Raw genomic sequence first — 3,714 nt, forward strand, 5'->3', positions numbered from 1 at the left:
TTTATTTTAACTTTTTAAAATCTTTTTTTTCAAATATTATTTTTAATATTATTTATCTTTTATTTTCCTTATTTCTCATTTCCCAACCTTTACTTTATGTGTTTCTACATAATTCTCATATTTTATTTCTTTCTTAATTATTTTCTTTATTTTTCTATTACACTTAGCTATGTTATTATTCTAATTTTCTAAAAAAGTTATACCCCATAATCTTAGAAAGAATAAGTTATCCACAAACTTGACTTATAATGAGTGATGTCAGTAAAGTTGAACTTTGTTATTGGATGGCGTTATATGTAAATTTGACTATGTTAAAATAATATATTACTTTTTAATATTTAGATAATATTCTCATTTTTCAATCTTTATTTTTTGTGATTCCATGTAATTGCTCATATTTTTTTTTATAATTTATTTTCTTCATTTAGCATAATTTGATGATGCTAAGACTCAGGTGAGGATTGGGGGTGGTGACTCGGAGCATTTCCCTGTGGTGATGGGGTTGCACCAGGGATCGGCTCTTAACCCATTTTTATTTTCCTTGGCGATGGATGTATTATCGCGTCACATCCAAGGGGAGGTGCCTTGGTGCATGCTATTTGCCGATGATATAGTGTTGATTGACGAGACGCGTAGCGGAGTTAACGCGAGGTTAGAGGTTTGGAGACAGACCTTGGAGTCTAAAGGTTTCAAACTAAGTAGAACCAAGACAGAATACTTGGAGTGCAAGTTCAGTGACAAGACCTATGATGCAGACGTAGAGGTTAAGCTTGATGCTAAAGTTATCCCCAAGAGAGCGAGTTTTAAGTATCTCGGGTCTATTATCCAGGGTAACGGGGAGATTGATGAAGATGTCGCACATCGCATTGGAGCGGGATGGATGAAGTGGAGGCTCGCTTCCGGTGTTTTGTGTGATAGGAATGTGCCGCTAAGACTTAAGGGTAAGTTTTATAGAGTGGTGGTTCGACCGGCTATGCTGTATGGGGCTGAGTGTTGGCCAGTCAAGAACTCCCACGTGCAGAAGATGAGAGAAGCAGAGATGAGGATGTTGAGATGGCTGTGTGGGTGTACCAGGAGAGATAGGATTAGGAATTAAGATATCCGGGACAGAGTGGGAGTAGCGTCCGTGGAGGACAAGATGCGGGAGTCGAGGTTGAGATGGTTCGGACATGTTAAGAGAAGAAGCATTGATGCTCCAGTTAGGAGGTGTGAGAGGTTGGCCATGTAGAGTTTGAGAAGAGGTCGAGGTAGGCCTATGAAGTATTAGCGAGAGGTGATTAGGCAGGACATGGCGCTGCTTCAGCTCACTGAGGACATGACCCTTGATAGGAGAGTGTGGAGGTCGAGGATTAAGGTAGAAGGTTAGTAAGTAGTTTATAGTTGTTCACCGATAGTCTTAGTAGTATGCATGTCCCTTCATATTCTTAGATTTAATTATGTTATGTGATTTTGTTCGCCTCAGGTATTGTATTCCTTGTTGCTATTGGTACCACTTATCCTTTATCTCTCCCTTTTTCTTTTATCTTCCATCTTTCTTCCTCTCTTGCTTTCCTCTTCTTCTTCTTGCCCTTCCTGAGCCGAGGGTCTATTGGAAACAGCCTCTCTACCTGCATTAGGTAGGGGTAAGGTCTGCGTACAAACTACCCTCCCCAGACCCCACTTGTTGGGATCAAACTGGGTTTGTTGTTGTTGTTGTTGTTCTACATTTAGCATAATTGTGCTATTATTGAAACTACACCTCCTAATATTAGAAACAATGAGTTATTAATAAATTTGGATATAATGAGTGATGTCATTAAAGTAGAATCTCATTGTTGAATGAGGTTATAGATTTTTGTTTTTATCTTTTTGAATTATATTTACTTAAAATATCTTGAAACTTTATGTTGTAATTTTACATAAGAGTATTATGTTATAATTTGTTTTTTTTGGATTTTGAATTTATGGTATATTTTCGGTTCTATTTTATTTGCTTTAGTAGTTATAATTTATTAATTCAGACTGCATGCCATTTATTGTTTAGTTAGAGTTTTTTTTTGAGCAAACAGGAAATAGATATTTTAATAAGTAAGGAACGTCTAGTACTTAGTCAACGCTAGATGCATCACGGAGGACGCTTTTATTTCCTAGGCTTGCTAACTGTTGGCAAACTTCATTACATAGTAGTTTTTCATGGATAGTAGATTCAAGTCTATCACCGTCCGCAAAATCTATTACATCAAAAGGTGGTTCAACAAAAACTTTTTTTACTGGTCTTCTGTGCTTTACTTTCTCCTGCCACTCCAAAAACATGGTTGCCCCTTTCTAGGATCCTTTTTGCGAGTTGGTGAGCAATCCTATTCCCCTGCCTGAAATTGTGTTAGAGAGTAACCCTCTGCTGGTGCATTAAGGACCTGCATTTATTAACAGTTTTGTTAAATAATTTATTACCAACTTGTATTGCTTGGATTACCTCTGAGCAGTCTGTCTCTATTACAAGCGAAAGAGATTCCACTCCTTTGCTGTTCTTAGACCTTCTCGTAGAGCTTTTAATTCTGCTGCTAGTGAGACAGTTGCATGTGTTAGTTTTGAAAAACCAACTACCCAGCTGCCACTTACATTTCTAAAAACATCACATAAGCCACAGTTTTGGTTATAGTTATGAAAACTGGCATCCACATTTAGTTTGAGCCAACCCTTAGGGGGTTTGAACCAGTTGATTTTAATAAGGAATTTGGGAGGGTGAATAGAGATTTTTTCTGTGAGTAGTTTAAATTTAATGGCCCTTTGCATGATTTGGTAACCACTAATTTGGTTGGACGTGTTATTGTGGTTATTACTGTTTCTATTAACCCAGATTTGCCAGATGATGAAGGAAAAGTAGTTGTCCTATTTTAGGAAATCATGCTTAAGGGGAAGGTTGAAATCCTTTATTTGTATAAGCCAATGTTTCCCAATTTGGTTAATTAGGTGGTTTCTTTGGGGGTAGGTCCAAATTTTGTGGACAACCTTGCATTCAAGAAAAATATGCTCTATTGATTTTTCACAAGGGCTTTTACAGATTGGACAATTAGGCTCAATGTTTAGTCCAATCTGTGAGAGGTATTTCCTGCAAGGAATTTCGTTAGAGTTGAATGATTATTTTTTGTAAAATATTTGAGTAATGTTATGATATTATAACTATGATGGTGCCTTGGAAGTGTCTTATGTTTGGAAATGATGCCAGGCCCAAAGCAATTTTTACAATATGGCTGCAATTACAAGGGAGACTATTTACAATTGATCGACTAGCGACGGGATTAACAGTTGCTCCTAATTGTATACTATGTCAGAATCAAGTGGAAACAATGGATCATCTTTTTACTGAGTGTGACTTTACTAAGTCTATATGGAGCAAAATGCAACAATGGCTACAAAGAAAGGGGTTAGCAGTGCAGACTTGGAACCAACATATAGAATGGGCTATTCACAATGCCAAAGGGAAATCGTAGCAAGCTCAAATCTTCAGAATGGTGTACACTGAATGTATCTATGCTATATGGATGGAGAGAAACCAAAGAATTTTTTAAAATAAGTACCGGAATTAGGAAACAATTACGCGCGAAGGTACTAATATCTATCTGTCATGACCCAAAATTCGACCCGTCGTGATGACGCCTATCGTGGAACTAGGCCAGCCTCAAGTCAACAATCAACATGATAATAATAAGTTTGAAAATATTTATGGAAGCTTTT

The 3,714-nt window shown here is 37.1% G+C and overlaps 1 pseudogene; it reads left to right on the forward strand.

The window, feature by feature from the left end:
• LOC109234768 lies at positions 716–3,408 on the forward strand (annotated as a pseudogene).

The sequence above is a fragment of the Nicotiana attenuata genome, chromosome 11, assembly GCF_001879085.1.
Source record: "Nicotiana attenuata strain UT chromosome 11, NIATTr2, whole genome shotgun sequence".
In the NCBI taxonomy this organism is placed as follows: domain Eukaryota; kingdom Viridiplantae; phylum Streptophyta; class Magnoliopsida; order Solanales; family Solanaceae; genus Nicotiana; species Nicotiana attenuata.